Source organism: Nymphalis io, chromosome 23 (genome assembly GCF_905147045.1).
Source record: "Nymphalis io chromosome 23, ilAglIoxx1.1, whole genome shotgun sequence".
In the NCBI taxonomy this organism is placed as follows: Eukaryota; Metazoa; Arthropoda; class Insecta; order Lepidoptera; family Nymphalidae; genus Nymphalis; species Nymphalis io.
The window spans coordinates 817,988-836,780 of NC_065910.1; the positions used below are offsets into that span (position 1 = coordinate 817,988).

General features: G+C 32.4%; 1 protein-coding gene and 1 pseudogene across 1 annotated transcript in view; one reads left to right on the forward strand and one right to left on the reverse strand.

The window, feature by feature from the left end:
• The window catches only part of LOC126777653 (facilitated trehalose transporter Tret1-like), a 91,590-nt gene that overhangs the window by 47,559 nt on the left and 25,238 nt on the right, over nt 1-18,793 (reverse strand). The gene's annotated exons all lie outside the window — the stretch shown is intronic.
• Nucleotides 10,406-10,587, forward strand: LOC126777742 (U2 spliceosomal RNA; annotated as a pseudogene).

Genomic DNA, 18,793 nt, shown 5'->3' on the forward strand with positions numbered 1-18,793 from the left:
TTGATAAATGAATAAAGTCTATTTGAGAATATTTTCTAGAAGTAGGGGGGCGCTAGAGTCTAGATAACTGAGCGGCAATTCTACACGTCAGCTTCGAGAGATAAATAGAAAAATAAGTCAATCTCAAATTAAATTTACAATTTACAAGTACGAGCTAATTGCTTAAGTGGAACAGATCAAATCCATTCAGGCACCAATGATTTGTCACGTGCTAAATATATATACTAATATTATAAATCTAAAGTAACTCTGTCTGTCTGTTCCGCTTCCAAGGCTAAACTATGAAACCGACAAGCGATTACTACTATTTCCAAAATTCATTTCGTATTCGAAGGATACAAAATAAAACATGGTGAAAAAATGTGTGTCGAGCGAAATTCTGCCCCATATAAACTAACTCGTAGTGAAGCGTGAGAGAAAAACTTCAAATCATAAATAAACCTGTAACTAGAAAGGAAATACAGGATATTTGGATATTTTTTTTTTTTTTTTAAACGCGCATTTGTCAAGGTTAAGAGGAATAACAAATACAAGAGACAGCTTAAGATCGGTTGCCGAAGCATTGAAAGTATAAGACGTGTTTTACAGCATCAATATTACTATATGCGAAGGTGACCTAACAAAAACATGCTTATCTAATAATAAAAAAAACTTCATAGTAGATAGCAACTTTTAAACATATGCATGTTAATTTATTTCGTATATCTTGGAAACGGCTCTAACGATGTGCTTCCAATTTTGTATTTAAATAAGGTTTTAGTTTTTAGGTTTTTCTACATATCTTTATTGAAAAAAAAAATAACTTTTTTTTAAATCAATTATTATTAGAGCCGAACGAAGTTCGGTCGCCTATGTACTAGATATTAAAATAAAAAATCAATATAATAATTAGTCAATTCTTAAATATTGACAATTTCACTAATATACTGCCAACTATGAAACAAATTTAATTTGTACTGACTTATTACTTACTGCCTTTAACATTTAAAGACACAAATTATCTTAACAATATTGAATTTCTTGTTGAAGAATTGTTCTATTTAATTGAAAACGCGTAAGGCATGTGAATTACGACCAATATAAGCCGTTAAGTAGAGAATGACCGAAGACTATAACTCTAAATCTATTAGCGTTTATAGCCTAACAATTGAAACAGTTAATTGAAATAAAACTGATGATCATAAAACTATTATACGTTTTAGAAACATCTGCGAAATTTCTCAGGTCTGTCATTCTCCAACAATGGCATTAATAAGCAAATTTATTTATGTTCTAGGCAATTTCATGGTTGATTTACTATGAACAGCTTAAACTCAAGTACATAAATACTTAATATTAGGAGATAACTTCAGTTTCTAAATGCACGTGCCTTAAGACTTATGTAAAATAAACATTTTAGCATTAATGCTGTATACCTTATTTTTATGTATTGCATTGAGTTATTTTCTTAGCGGTAGGGCTTTGTGCAAGTACTACCACCTAGTATTTACTCAAATAATATATTCTACCACATTACAGCAATATTAAGCATTTTTGTGCTCTGGTTTGAAGGTTCAGTGAACCATTATATACAGACATAAGGGATAGGGTGGATACATCAAAGCTCTCAAGATAAGCCACCAGCTCATTGGGGATGTAATGTATATTGCGCACACCACCAATGTATTTGGGAAGTGGTAAACACTTAACACCAGGTGGCCTATACGTAAAGCTGAAAATATAAAATCACAAATAAAGTAGTTCTTGCTCGCATTTGAACCCGCAATCTTCGGTTCAGATTAACTTGTTTATTCTCTAAGTCATCTTGGCTATGATACATAAAGATTTGAATTTGGATCTAATTCCTTGTTTTAGAAAAGGCCTTACATAATTGATAGGAGTCAACAAAATGTCGCTAAGACCACCCAAAGGACTAAAGCATATGAACCAATCACTCCATTAGGACCATCACGTTTACTCACGCACGTGTCCTGGTAACTGCATCCGGAAGGTGTAACTTTATGCAATCGACGATTGTATTTGTGATGCATCCATCACGTGTTTGACATGTATATTAAAACGTGACCCTACTTCTTGATCTATCTTAATTGTGTCATTTACAATTATATCTACATAGTATTCTTTAAACTATTCTTTCCTACTTACTTATTTTCTGGACTTTGATTAACTAATTGTTCTATTTTTAAATTCGGTGGATAATGTAGGTACAAATGTCGCACTGCTGAGCTAAGGTCTCCTCCCTGCCCTTTTCCTTCGACGCATGAAGGTTTTCACAAGATAATTTCCTTCACCACCGAGCACGAGATGAATTACAAAAAATAAATTAAACATATGACAGTTCAGAGGTGTTTGCCTGTGATGGAATTCGCTATTTGGTTAAAATTTACGTGTTCTGGTAACTGGATCATTTCGATACTTTTATTACTACCAGTATCAGTACGTATTAGTATTTCAATCTTAATTTTAGCATCAATAATTGCAAATGACGCATTCTTCGATCAATATATTTTTAATATTTTAGTTGATATCAGTGTCAAGGTAATGAAATTATGTTTTTGTTTGTTATGTTATGACATGGAAATTTTATAGTAATTAAAGGGTGGAGAATAGGAAAAATACCACAGAAAATAAATCAACGTAAACAAAACCGCAATTAATAATTTCTTGATTCGGTACTACTTAAAAACTAAAATTAACTGTTGAAGATAATGTATATACTTTACGTCCAAAATTCTTCGAAACATTTTTTTTATATATTTGCCGGGAGAACAAACAGACAAAGAAAAAAGTTGCCAAATTTCTTTGTGCGCGATGGAATTGATGTCACAGTTAGGCCGTGATTCTATCTAAAAATCAAAATATATCTATCCCTATATATATATATATATCATCAATTAATAATTCAATTTTGTGAGGTATGTTATTGAAGCTGTGAAACCTTATAAATATATCCATTGAGAGGGTACTGCGATACAGTCCAATTACGTGAATTCCCGCTACACTGCCATAACTGTTTGTATTGTTCGACTGATATATGGTGTCATGAATGTATCGGGAACCATTGCTATATCTTCTCCCTCATATCAATTGCTTAGCTTCGATCTATTTTCAACCGTTTTAGAATGCATTCTCGACACTTTTGTTGTTTCTTTGATTTTATTGGAGTTCTTTTATGTAATACTTTTAAAGTTTGACTGCCTCATTGGTCTAGTGGCTTGATGTAAGGCCGCAGACCCGGAGGTCTTGGGTTCGATTCCCAGGTCGGGCCAGTAAAAAGTAATTGAGTTTTTCTGTCAGAAAATTCTCAGTAGCAGCCCGGAGGTCGTGCGCCTGAACTCTTTCCGGTCGTATCGGAATGCCGTCATATCGGATTATGAGAGTTTGGGAATAGAGAGTGCACCTTGTGTACTTGTGTTGAGTGTACTTGTGCATTATAATATCTCCTGCGTAGTTGGCTAATCTCTTTTGAGATTGGCCGTCGTGGCCGAAATCAGTCTGTATGACCGATTGTGTTTTGTGTAATTATTATTATCACTTTTAAAGTTCCATATTTAAAAAACTGACCAAAATTATGTGTGTGACCTTTACGCTGATCAGAAATAGAAACATGAAGGCGGTATTACGACTAATGGTCTCATTGGTCTAGTAGCGATATATAAAGCCATAAATCTCGAGGTCCTGGGTTCAAGCCCCAGGTCGGGCTGATTAAAGTTATTGGGTTTTTCTGTCCAAAAATTCTCACAACTATGAACACTACAACACCTTGAAAAGCACGTTAAGCCATTTGTCCTGTGTGTGAACTAATCACCCGCTTAACAACGTTTGTAAGTAATTCCGATAATAATGATTACGGAATTACTTATTGATACAATCTTGGAGTATTAACTTATAGCAACTACTATAAATGCTACACTATCATGAATTTCTTGCAAATTATGTAAAATTTTACCGTAAAATGAGAAGACTACTTATATACCCAATTATTTGTCACTCACGGATATGTTAATAAAAAAATCTTAAGATAATTATTAAAAACTGGAACGCGGAATACAATTTATTACTTGATATTAAAGTTCAATGCTCTAGCGAAACGTTGTGGTCGCCATTCAACACTACGGGTTAATTCGCACGATATGCCAATAAAATGCCAATGTTGGTAAGGTACACCTTGCGGTTGGTACGCTTGATTTATTCGCGGTTCCTCCTTCCTGGAAAGTGTATGAAGTACTTATGGAACAAATTACTTATCAATCTCAAAGTTAAATTAAGCTTTTTTCAAATAATATCTTTATGCAAGAGTTATAACACGCTATATAGTTAGTAGTCACAGCCTGTGAATGTTCCTTTGTTAGACTAAGGCCTCCTCTTTCTTTGAGGCAATGCTTAGAGCCGCATGGTGAAGTAATCCAAAACCGACTCCTCAAAAAGGAAAAGATTCCTTAACCCAGAAGTGGGACATTCACAGGCTTTTACTTTACTTTAAATTATACACACAACCACAAACAGCGTTCTTACAGAAAAGCTCTGCAACACTGGAGTTTTACGTCTTATATTTATCTATTTACATTTATAAATAGACGCAAAGAAAACAATATTAAAAAACTACTGTTATTCGTATTGTTGATATCAGATGGTCATTGACCTGTCATTATAATTAGAACATAGCTTATGATACAATCTTGGAGTCGATCCAGAGATCTCTCAAAAAGATTGTGACATCAAAAGATTGAAATTATACGAATAATTTAAGATGCAATCGTATCTGTTTCATGTTTATATTTTAATTCTAACTTCTTTATTTAATCGATTTATCTGTAAGGTTATAAACTTTTTTTATGTCCAAATGATGATTAAGATTCTAGAAACATAACTGTCTTATATCTGTTCGTATTCATATTTATACATTTTAAAAACAAATAAAAATATCAAATTCAAATAAACTAATTAAGGTTTTAATAAATTCGTTTAAATAAATTTTTGGTACTAAAGACGCCATATATAAATATAAGCGCCCATAAAAATACTAATCAAATTTTACTTGTGGCAAGGCTTCGTACAAAACCTGTCAGCAAGTACCACATAAAGCATTGCTGTTTGGTGGTATATAAATAAAAAAGAAAATTAATTAGAAGTTAATATCCCAAGTGAAGACGTAAAGAAGCGTGGGTGGTACCATTTATTTACCGTTTTACAACATTGTTGATGTTTTATAATATCTGTGTCGAAACTTCGCGGCATGCTGGTTCTACTCATTAACAATTATCGCAATTTAATTGATTAAAGAACTCGCATCTGATGAAATATGAAAGATATATACAAATATATAATAATATTATGCTGGGACATTTTTCACACACGGTCATCTGATCCCAAATTAAGTAGAGCTTGTACTATGGAAACCAGACAACTGATATCCTACATATACTGTTTTTCATTTGTAAATACATACTTATATACAAACAGACATGTTCGTGCACACAAATGTCTGTCCTGGGTGGGAATCGAGCCTTCAACCTTCGGCGTGAAAGGCAAGTATCAACCACGCCAACCGGCTCGTCATCATTTTCATTCGATTTCAAAATAGCGAAAAATTTACTCTTTTATATAACACTATAAACAATAGTATGTTATGTAATACTAAAATAGTCAATATTGTACGCCAGGTGTTGCACGAAATGAAACAATATAATAAAAAAGTGTTATTTTTCGTCTCATATAGCAATAAATCTATTTTACGAGGCTCGTTCGTATGCACTGCAATATGCTATAAAATTTCAAACTGTCGAATATTATATTTTAATGTGATATCGTTTGTATTGCGTGAAATGGTAATACAAATATTGGCTTAGTACAATGACTTCGTACCAATGTTTGGTCCAACTAGAATTACTTTTTTTTAATTTCGTTTATAAAATATGTCTTTTGTTTAATTATTTTAATGTGATTTATGTTATATTATATAAAAATAAAATTAGTTACAAAATATTGCAATACTGAAATATTGTTTTAATATAAATTGAAAAATGAAGGCTTTTTTATATACATTATTATCACGTAAATGTATCCTGAGCATAGAGCTTAGTTCACCACGCTGCTCTAATGCGGGTTGGTGGATATACATGTGGCACAATAATATTCCAAATCTACAGGTTTCGATTGTTTCGTATTCCTTTACAAGGATGAAATGAATTTTACACACAAATTAATCAAATGCATATTTAGTGCTTTTGAGAACAGATTTGAACCCGCGACTTTCGGTTAAGAATCACATGTTCCATAATACTATCTAAGCTTAATGTTTTATCATTAAATTATTAATTAATTAAGTAAATTTATATACATATCTATCTTTGTAACCTGTACACAATGATTCATACAACTTAAGTTGAAAATTTATTACAAAATCATTATTTTTATGACTGTACAAGGTTCATTTGCGTAATAAGAACGAGCCTATTTTAACTAAAGGCATTTTACAATACAGAAGCGCCAGTCTTTATATATTCTTACTATTTTAACTTTATGGTAGCGGTTTGACCAGCCACTAATTATATATTCTACCGATAAACAGCAATACCTATTTTGCTGTATTCCGAAAGGTGCATGAGCCAGTGTAACTACGGACACGAGGGAACCCACATCTTAGTACCTAAGGTTTTTCGTAAATTGACGATGTAAGGTAATATTTATTTTCCTTTGCTCTCTCTCTCTGTATAATAATTAAAATAAAAAAATAAATTTGCGATATCCATATTATATATGTGCGAATATTTGCGAATATCCGAATTTATGGTTGCATAGCGCCGGTTTTAAGTTATCATCACTTCACAAACTAAATCGCTCATCGAAACGGTTATACAACAAAAAAAATAAACGCTCGAAAATAAATTTAATGGACTTTCTTCTTGGAAACGATGAAACTAAATATTTCCAAGAACGAAGTCGTTTTTTTCATTTATTATCTTGATATATTCATTAATTCATCGAATTGTTATAAAAAAAAAATTTAAAAAAATCATTAAATAGTATATATAACGCGTTATGTTCGTTTGCTTAGATTCTAATTTAGTTTAAAGTAGCAGATTTCTCCATTATTCACTTCATTTATTTGTAAAAGTCTTACGTGTTTACTTTGATAATAGCAGAGTATGTTCGTAATCAAATCGTTATAAAGAGCTTTTAGCTAACAAGGCCGGAACTATGAGTCGAGATGGCCCTGTGAACACGTGAATCTTAGACTCATTTCGAATCACTTGATTTCGGGTTTATCTCGTGCTTGGCCGTGAAGGAAGACATTCTAAAGAAACATGCATGTGACGGGTGAAACATTGCCATATGTATATCCCGCCTTATAACAGCATGGTGCACATTTATTGGCTGTTATTTTTACTCTATTCATTTGCAAAATAGATAACGTATTATATTAAACAATTTTCTATGTTAATTGATATTCAATATGAATTGACGTATATCGTTTCTCATAATTTCTGACATTATCATGTTTTCAGACGATCAAGTGCTTTCGCAATGCAAAATTAGCTCCTGAAACCTTCAGCCGTGCTTGACCGGACTTCGACTCATTATTTTTAAACCTGTTCCATATGGTTGCAGGATCATCTCGACTCATCATTCAATTTTCGAACTCGTTCTAATTCAGAATTCAAATTTAAATTATCTAATTCAATATACTATGGAACTATTTATTAATATAAAATATTGATTAAAAACTATAATATTAGTAAAGTGTAATATTAGTAAAAATGACATTTGACATGCATTTTCGATTTATATTAAAATATTTTTATGAATGTCAAATTGTGAACTTTTTTTTATTCACAAAATATTGTGGTTAACGCAACTAAAAATAATACAAAAAATATTCAATAGTTGAACGTTTTGTTTATCATTCATTTGCTTTGAAATAAATTGTTTTAATTTTAAAATAAACATCTTGTTATAAAGTCGTAAAATACAAACACATATATAGACATATCAGCTTGTATGTAAGCGCCTAACGAAATTGCATTCGCGATTACATTCTAATTTTTATAAAGCAGGCGGGCAGATGGGTCAGAAATATTGAACATTCCTCACATCACCAATGCGCCACCAACCTTGGGGACTGAATTGTTATGTCCCTTGTGTCTATAGTTACAATGGCTCACTCACCCTATTGTTGTTTAGCAGTGGAATTTGTAATGAGTGGATGGTACCCAGACGGGTTTGCACAAAGCCTTACCACCGCATAGTTTTAATACATTTCTACGTTCTACATATCATTAGAATAAGAGAAACCGTGTTAGCTTCCAACTACGTGACTGACTACACATGAGACTTATTTTTATCTGCAGCCTAATTCTGTTAACTAATGAGTAATGAGTTCAGTTAGTTACAGTTTTGATGTATGAGATACGAGTTAAATGTGAATTGTATATAAATAAACTGTTAGAACCAAACATTTTAAGTGTGATGATGATGATGATGTTCTCCTGACCGATTTCTGGCATGGTGGCTAATCTCAGGAAAGATCAGCCACACTCCACTCCACATGATATATTATAGTGCACAAGTGTGTGTGCAAAACAGGTGCACTCTCTAATTCCTAACTATCATCATCCGATGAGACGGCAAACCGACACGACCGGAAAGAGTTCAGGCGCAGGACCAAGGGTTTTATGTGCTTTCCGAGGCACGGGAGTGTACAGACTGCCAACTTCCAGACTCGGGGCTGCTACTGCGAATTTTCTGACAGAAAAACTCACTAACTTTTAATCGGCCCGACCTGGAATTCGAAATCAGGAACTAGATATCTGCGGCCTTATATCCAGCCACCAGACCAACGAGGCAGTCAGGTGTATAGTTGAGTATTATAATTATAATTATGCTATAAAGTTAGCGCTGCGATTTTTGTGAACTGTATATATATATATATATACTTTATTCTGTTACATAAGCTCCAAGCCTTGCCGAAGGGAGAAGAAGCCTTATCCCAGCAATGGGAGATTCACAAGCTGTTACTTTAATCGTTTTTTTTATGTAAGAGGAGGTAAACGAGCAAGAGACGATGGAAATGATCCATGGACACCTGCAACACCCAAGGGCTTGCAGGCAGGTTGCTGGCCTTAAGAAAGACCACGCTCTTTTATTGAAGGTTTCTATGTCATATCGGTTCGCAAAAATCGCCGGCGAAAGCTGGTTACACAGAGTGGTTGTGCGAGGCAGGATATACCTTAAAAACTCGCTGTAGTGGACTTCCCTTTTGTGTTTACATCAGTAATATTCAACTACGAAATGTAGTCCATAATCATAATCTAAGAAACTCAAAAGAAAATATTTATTCTGTCGCCGAATGTCGTACAAATGTTTATTTTTTATCTTTAAAGATAAATTTGACGTTATCTATGAATAAACATAAATAAAACTTACGGTCCGTGTAAACTGACAACTTGACTTCTTATAAAATAACAAGAAAATAACTCGATAGTTAATTTAAACGCTTTCCTATTTGAAAACTTATTTAACTTAACGTTTTAATGTTATTTTATTTGAAATTTCAATCGTAATTTTTATTCTGCTGTAATATTAATGTAGGCATATTTAAATGATATAAATATTAATTTGGCAATATAAGATAGCCCAAAGGCACGGAAAACACGTCTGTGGATATACAGAGATAGAAATACAAAAAAGAAACATAATATTTGTTTACTTAAAACGAATAATCGTTGTGATTAATGGATGTAACCCACGTCAAATTCAGCTTCTCAAAAAATACTGTGAATCCCTCGAGTTATTTTTAATTTATAGATAAGCAATTTATAGACGGGCACATGGGTCATAGACATTGGTGCCGCCAACATTGGGAACTAAGATTTGATTGTGCCTATAGTTACACTAACTCACTCATCCTTTAAGCCAGAACGCAACAATAGTAGGTATTGCTGTTAAGTAGTATAATATCTGATGAGTGGGTGGTACCTACCTAGACGGGCTTGCACAAAGCCCTACCAACAAGTAAAGTGGTAAAAGAGAATGGGAAATGTTGCCAGTATTTTGGTCACTTATCCTCGATGTTTATGTTCCAATTGGTTTTAAATATAGAATACACATATGTATATGTGGCGGCCATTGAAAACCAGCGATAACAATCCATAGCATAAAGAGGTAATACCCTGAGCAAGTAATTGGTAGCCAATTTGTTACGTCACAATAAGATATAACCATCATAATATAAGTATGGCCGTTATATTTTAAGCATCTATTCAACCACCGCGTCGTCACTGCTAAACAAACACGCTTATTGTTTGGTTTATGATAACCGCCGCTAGATGTCGCTGTGCATATCGCAACTAATTCTGCACCGCGCTGATTTGACTGCTGACCAGATTTTCTGTCGGCGAATGAGGTCTAGTCTCGGCCTTTTTGCTTATATCAAAGTGTAGTTCAGCTTAATATCTGAAAGTTCTCGTACAGCGGGACCAGTATATTAAACTTATTTTTGTACTGCGACGGGATATTCGGGGCTCGCTCCATTCCCGTCACGGGTCAGCCCGGCATTGCAGTGCCGCCGGGATAGGCCCACATATAAACATCTATATATTGAAATAGTATTTTAAAATATGTATAATCTTTATAGTCACGAATTGTTATATCATATATATCATATATATTTTTATGTTATACTATTCTGTATTTAAAAAAATACTTTCTAAATTCATCATATTCAAACAAATTCTAATTTATTTTATTTTATAAAAGATTAAGTCAATTTGATACTTTTAATTACTAGTATTAATAAACTGCTTTAATAGCAATCTTTCACTTGAGTCATCATGAATCATATCAACATATGTTCACATTGTTCATGTTATAAATATAGTACTTGTTACTCTCAAATAAATTTTGCAATTAAAAGCACAAGGGACATAACACATAACACCTTTGATCCTGAATACCAAACGCATGTGTATAAAAAATGATTACAGTAACAGCCTGTTAATGTTCCACTGCTGGGTTAAGGCCTCCTCTCCCTTTTGAGGAGAAGGTTTTGGAGCTTATTCCACCACGCTGCTCCAATGCGGGTTGGTAGAATACACATGTGGCAGAATTTCAACGAAATTAGACACATGCAGGTTTCCTCACGATGTTTTCCTTCACCGTTAAGCACGAGATGAATTATAAACACAAATTAAGCACATGAAAATTCAGTGGTGCTTGCCCGGGTTTGAACCCACGATCATCGGTTAAGATTCACGCGTTCTTACCACTAGGCCATCTCGGCTATAATGATTACAGCTCGGCAAAAATGATTACAGCTTTCTCTAAATGTGTCTAGAATAAATGACAACGATTTAACAATCAACGTTTGCAAAGTAAACAATTTGCGCATTAGTGTTTGTCAAATGAAACTTGTTTGTTAACACATGTTAATTTTTTTAATAAATAAGGCCTATTATACTGTACAGATTATATAAATGGTAGTAGAACTTGGAAGTAATATTCGTTGATGTTCATACAGGATACCGTAACCGTAACTGCCTGTGAATGTCCCACTGCTGGGCTAAAGGCCTCCTCTCCTCTTTTTGAGGAGAATGTTTGGAGCTTATTCCACCACGCTGCTCCAATGCGGGTTGGTGGAATACACACGTGGCAGAATTTCAGTTAAATTAGACACATGCAGGTTTCCTCACGATGTTTTCATTCACCGTATAGCACGAGATGAATTATAATCACAAATTAAGCACATGAAAATTCAGTGATGCTTGCCCGGGTTTGAACCCACGATCATCGGTTAAGATTCACGCGTTCTTACCACTTGGCAATCTCGGCTCACAGGATACACACACGGCATACAGGATATATAAATATAATTGTATATGATTGTTATGTGTAATTTTCTGATTGTTAAAATGTGTAACTACTGATTTTCGTGGCGGTTCTTCACGGTGGAATCTAAATATAGAACCTGTGGTAGCTTTATGTTAAAATCAAAGCCTACTTGAAAAAATATATTTCGATGTATCGTTAGACTTTAACATTTATAAAACGTTATATACGTTTGCAGTAATACCGAAATTTCTCACCAAAATTTGTCTAAAGCATTTTTTTGTAAAATGATAGTTTGTCGTAATACATCATGTTTGTTACTTTCGTAATTGAGAACGTACTCTTATTTTCACGAAATAATAAATTTATATTTTACTTCAACTGTCTAGACGTTAACAAAGGAGTTCGTCGTGACCGGAGGACCAACCTTTGACCTTGAAATTGGAAACGAGCTCGCTGCCGCAGTTCGTGTTATGTATTTATTAAATAAAATATAAAATTAGAATGAAAAGTCGTTTACCGAGTTATTTTAATAGGAGGCTGTAGGAACACTTGATACCGTTACGAGATCGCCAGTGAATTACCACTGCCACTTGAAATTATGCGTGTTTTCATTGCACTTCATTTGAAGATGTCGTAAATGAAAACTGACTGACATCACACACGTCATGTCTTCTTATAAAATTTCTGCCGCGACTACCAATTTCATGGAATAGTCTGCGCTGTATAAATATATTAAAATAAGTTTGTCAACATACAATTGTTACAATCCAATGGGACTACAATTCGATACGATTAGTTCTAGACAGAAGAGCTCAAAACTTTTGTTTGACCCGCAATTTAAATCTCAGGATCTCCTTATAAGGAAATTCCTAGACCAAAAAGGTTGGTAATCCACCTTTAAGGGTCAGTAAGCGGTATATTTTTTTATAATTCAATGTCATCATATATTTTTTTTCATTGGTGATTATTTATATTATAAAATTTATAAGTTATATTCCGTTTATTTATAAGCTTAAACTAATTTTAATTAACGAATAACGTCAATTCGCTTATGGAGACAGTATAAGTTACGCATATCCTAAAAATACTTTCCATGTTGCTGTATCATGATTATTAATTTTCAAATCATTTTTACATGATGATTTGGACTTTCTATCGATAAAAATAAAAATCTAGAACTTTCTATCAAAAGCACATGTCATGTACAGACATGACTTTGAAACATTTATTATAAACCAAGGTAAAGTCGGTGAGGTTTTTCAGAAGTTACAGAATCACTAACAGAGACAACTATCATAATATATATAAATTATACGTCAAACACATCGTTACATACAATGGAAACGAACCCCGTGTCAAGTGTCAGTAACAAGGCTAGCTTTCTTCTGAACAGACCGCATTATACTGCACATGTGCATACATACGAAATTGAACCTTGTGACATTACAATAAGATCCACAAATAACCCTTCCAACAAAGTCCATTTGAAGATGAGAATAAATTGAACCTTATTCGCTTGTGATAAAGGTTATTCAATAATTCGTATACCTTTACAGCACTTATATGAATTGTGTACGTTATTTTTAACTTGTTAGTTTATTTTATGGGTGTGTTATAAAGAACGGGACGGAGCTTGAGATTGTTCAATAGATATACGGTAACTTATACTTCAAAACATACATACATACTATAACAGATACAAAGTATATATACGTACAAAACATATATAAAAGGTATATGAAAGAAGCAAATTAATTTATCGAAATAAAAATAAACAGGAAAAACTACACCAATTTTGATTTGGTTTAATTGCGTATTTGAAAGTAACATAGAAAATATAAAAAACGATATATAAAAAATCTTAGTTTTCGTCGTAGTTAGCCCATAACAGATAGTTGGAGCGTACTGATTTATTTATTTAACAGTACACATACAATATATATAAAAGCATACATAACATTTGGTACAAGGAATTATATAAAAGTTACAAATATTCAAAACAAAATTACTATTAAAAACAAAAAATATCTGCGCTATTTAAATATAAACACTTGGAAGATATCAATGCTAGGTTTTAAATTTTTAATCATACACATAAGCTTAAAGCCGAGTCGAATAAAGATTGACATCAATAATATTACTAAAGGAATAAACTGAAACCAATATTTTTTTAACGATAATATTAGATAACAAATAAAGACAAAATTAAAAAACAAAAAACGATAACATAACTTAAAATAATTGCCCGCTTCCTAACCTAGAACCCTTCACATGAGCGTCGTAAAATACTGTAAAAGTGTCATCGAATACGACCATTGCTTAAACATTAATTTCTAATACATAAAGCCTCAAAAAAATTTAAAAAAATATATATTCCTGTATTGACGGTCTAACTTACATTCCAATTAATTCCTCATAGAGATTGCGTCCAGCGTCACGTTTGAACTTCAAACGCAGCATATCAACAAGGTCCGGTTACGGATGAACTATTTTGTATGGAAAAATTCGCGTTGCAAAGGATGGATTTGCTTTCAAATAGCTTCTTTTATATACATTTTTTGGAATCCCTGTCGATAACTATTCATTTATATTTATATAACCAACTAATAATACTTGGTTATATAAATATAAGTTAATGCTTGCAATCAATTGTTTTGAAATTGGTGTGACTAATAAAAAAAATGTATATAATAAATTTATTTAGCAATTAAGGTAAACAAGGGTGCGGACGGATGGAAGAAATTATATCCAGAAGTTAAACATCACTGAACCCCAGCATTTAAGGTCTTGCCAAATGAGAGTATTTTTGTCTTGAAAAAATTAAAATTTCAATAAAAAGGTAGAGTATTGGAAACTGCATTGTAAAGATACAAAAACCAGCCTCCAAAATATTTTGGTTGCAAACCAGGGCAAGAAACACTGCTGAAAGAAGACATCTATAGAAAACCAGCATGTGTTAGATGAAAATCTGCCACTTGTGTATGCACCATAACACATTGAAGCACCATGGTGGATAGTTACAGGCTGTCACTTATACTTTATTAATGTACAAAATAAATAAAGTATTACCTTAAAACCTATTATATAAACAATAAATTCAATTTCATTTAAGAAAACTCAATTCAAAAGTTCTAGCATTAATATGTTTTCAGACAATCAAGCACTTTCGCAATGCAAAATTGGCTTGAAACCTCCACCGGAAAAAAACAACGTGAGGAAAACCTGCATGTGTCTTGAAAACATCCTGAGGATATCTGCATATATTGAACGAAGCCCGCCATAAAGCACTATTGTAGTAAAAGCTCTACACATTTTCCTTAAAATGAATAATACTATTTACAAAGCATTAGGACATTAAGCGTGAATTTTAAGAACTAAATCCTCCACAAAATAATTCGATTTTTTTTTGTATTTAACCGTGAAGTTACAATGTTATAAGAGAAAGCTTATTGGTTAACTATAAATACAAAGCCAGCATACTTTCAAGTAACTTTCTGATTGTATTAGTATAGCTTAGTATTTCAATGTGATTATAGCCGCGATGGCTCAGTGGATTAACGTGATTCGCGTGCGTTCCGGACTTCATTTTAAGTATTTTTTTTTGTTACACTTTTTGCGTAATCCTATATCTAATGTTAATACGTGCGTCGTAAATTTCATTTTAACTTATTGAAGTTAATAAAATATATATTTTTATATCATTTTTCTTACCTCAAAACTCGATCTTTGTCATTATTACTTGTTTTTTTATGTTATTACTTCAGTGGTTTTCTGTACAGATATAAATGCTTTGCTTTAGTCGACACCGACCCCAAAAGTAATTAAATATTGAATTTTTTTAATAAAATAAAGTAGATAATTAAAATATATATATATAAGGCTTTTAGATAAAGCTACAAACAGGAAATAATTTGAAGCCGGAGCTAATTATTTTTGGTAAAATAAATTGGAATAAAAAGTATTAAAACGTTATATATTTCGACGAAATGATCAAGTGTGTAATTACCGCTAATCTCAACAGAAATACGGGTTCAAATCCGAGCAAGTATCAATGTGTTTTCTGCGTTGATTTTAATTTTAAATGTTTAAAACACCGAAGAAAAATATACAGTATGAGTTTTGTCGCAAGTCATGCGTAAATGTTCATTTTAAACCTGTTTTGTGTTCACCACTCGACGCGCTCTGTACTTGCCGCCTAGCTTGCACTTAGAACGGTGAAAATAGCAATGGCATAAGATTTTTAAAATACTATGCGACTTATAACGACATGCAAATAAGACATTTTTTTGTTTTTATTTTTTTTTACGAAACAGTATTTTTTTAGGATAGACAGGCAAACAGACCAATTCATGTTTATAGCTACTACTGTGTAATGTATATAAGTATACATTATAATTTGTAGCGTTTGAGACATAGGATGTTATGGCCTTTATATTTTATAATAATGTAAAAAAATATAAAGGTAAAATCAACTTATTTATTACATAACATATGAAATAAATAATCATTATTATCATTTTAATATTGGCCTGTTTATTTTGTTACTCATTTAGTAAAAATATTTTTTAAAAAAACTATAGATAAATATGTAACATTTTTTTTAATTAAAAAAAATGTTTTTTTTTTAATTAAAAAAAATGTTTTCGATTAATTTTCCAGCGGCCAGAATTATTCTGTGCCATAGAAAGTGTGTGGGAATCCTGTAATGTAACATTGTTAGTGCGTTCCGAAACAATACGAGCTAGGCAACTAACACTTATTAAGGCTATGCCGCTACTACACGTGTTTTGTTCATTGATATCGTAATCGTAAATTCTCTATTTTAGATAAAATCAAATAAAAAAATCTAAGTTCTTTAGTCGATGATGGTTTATTTACCGTTACTATTATTTAAAGCTCTCTAAATAGAAATTACAATGATTATACGCTAAGTTAAGTCGGTATTGAGCTTTCATAGCTTAATATATAAAATACACAGATCCATAAGGCTCGAATCATCTTTTAATATATACATATTTTAAGCGGCATCAAAACATATAATAAATATGATTAGCGGTATAAAATATATAATCAAACAAAATATAATAGGCTCTCATAAGCGCTTTAAAGTGCTTATTTTACAGTTCAACAATATTAAGTTAAATGTCAAGTTAGCACTGGTTCCTTATGTATATACAGTAAACCGTAAAATGTATATGTTAGTGACTACTAATTTTATATATTAAAATTGTTAACTTTCATTGCACATGAAATTCATGCAGTAACATCAATAGCGTCAAAGCGGGTGAAACTGCAAAGCTTAGCAACTTTATGTAATATTATTATATACTAAAACCAACATCGAAATGTTCTTTGAATGTACATTTAGATAAAACTCATTCCAAGATGCACGCGTAAACCAATTCGTTTAGTTGATATATCAATTAGACACAAAAAATATCTCCTCATTTATAAGTATAGACATATTCACTGTCGAACTATGTATAAATAAATATATTACAGTCTTTATTTGAATGAAATAACACGTAACACACAAATACACAAGCTTATTGATGTCTACCGGTCCCATACCTCTCTGTTGCTGATCTCAACTGCCTTCGTTGCTATATATTACAATAATAATAAGAAAAATATATATTTATTTTTATAACGAAATTATACTAGTACATATTCAATAGGTGTATTTAATTATAAATTATTTTAATAACCATCAATTTCAACGACTGTCATCTGGCAGTTGATTTTTTTTAATAGGTAGGCGGACGAGCATATGGGCCACGCGATGGTAAGTGGTCACCAAAGCCCATAGATCATTGGCATTGTAAGAAATGTTAACCATCGCTTACATCGCCAATGAGCTACCAACCTTGGGAACTAAGATGTTATGTCCTTTTGTTTTGCGGTAGAATAACTGATGAGTGGGTACCTAGACGAGCTTGCACAAAGCCCTACCACCAGTAGTTGTGCAGTGTCAGCCACATTTTTTATTTTTTTATCCTTTCCGCATTCCGATAGTTTCGCAATAACGCTATTCCAATACATTGTAAATGTAATACTTAAATACAAATCCTTATTTACCTGAGTACGATAATACAATAGAAACTGTTTTATGTCACATAAAACTTTACTAAGCAATTCACTCACGCGAATTTAATCCTTAAATAATTAATCATAAGGAGTAGTTTACTTTAAGTAATTTTATCGTTAATCTATGTTCGCGGAAATCATTAGTCGAAAAGTATTCAGCGATAGACTTTAGAACGTTGTCGTATTTAATATTTAAAACATTGAAACGTGAAAGTGATTATGAAATTGCTCAAGAATTAATTTGACATGGTCGTTTAGAAATATTGAGATTTGGAATATTGAAATTAAACATTTGAACCAAACATGGTCCGAATTATCATACAATAGCTTTTGCATTTATGTACATAAAACCGTCATGTTCTGCCACAGACAAGATAGTGTAATAGAAATGGCATATTGATAAATCAATCTAAAACGTTCTCCGTAAAAGCTAAGACAGGTCTACAAGCAACAGAAGTCGCTAGTTCCATCCTGGCCCTACCTTTAAATACGTCATTCGTTCATAAACAGCCATAGACTACAAGCGTTTAATAAGAATTTCTTAACCGGAAACTATAGAAGATTTTTATTGAACTGTCGTGGAATCTGAAACCACGACCTGTAGATTGTAGCCTTATAAGCTATTCACGAGACCAAAGAGGTCATTTCCAATATATTCATAACTCAATCAATCAATCTTATAAAAAGATAAAAGCTTAAACACAGATGCAATATGTATGATACTTGCTAATAATCGTTTTTACACACACATACAAACAAACGCACACATAATTATATCGCTGACGGGAAATCCCAACCGTATATTTTTTTGGAGATTTAACGCGAAGCTGAAGACGGAGCCTTATGACGTCATCAATACTTTCGATGTTACACATAT